The sequence below is a fragment of the Tupaia chinensis genome, unplaced genomic scaffold, assembly GCF_000334495.1.
Source record: "Tupaia chinensis unplaced genomic scaffold, TupChi_1.0 Scaffold000240_1, whole genome shotgun sequence".
Classification (NCBI taxonomy): Eukaryota; Metazoa; Chordata; class Mammalia; order Scandentia; family Tupaiidae; genus Tupaia; species Tupaia belangeri.
This window is the reverse complement of record NW_006159718.1, coordinates 67,124-67,470: the sequence shown is the minus strand read 5'-3', so window position 1 is coordinate 67,470 and position 347 is coordinate 67,124.

Sequence of the window (347 nt, the reverse complement as noted above, 5' to 3'; positions counted from 1 at the left end):
ATGGGAATGTCATAAAAGACTTTGAACAATTTATATCCACACCAAGGGACCTCGTTACCATGAAATTATTCTTTGTGATTCTGTTTCCATGATAAGTCAAGGTCTTTTTTTTCCTTCTTTTCTGCTAGTTTGTTCTTGTTGGTCTACACTGACTATTAAGAGAATGGTGAAGTTTTTATGCTGATCCCATAAACATAGTTACTGAAAGAATTAGAAATGATTAGCCTCACAACCATCTGAAAATGTACTGTTAAATAGCAAGAACTAATTCTGAAAGCTGGAAACTCATGAACAGCCCATTACTGTAATTGGCTTTTGTGCAACAAATGGAATATGTTTCTCAGGGC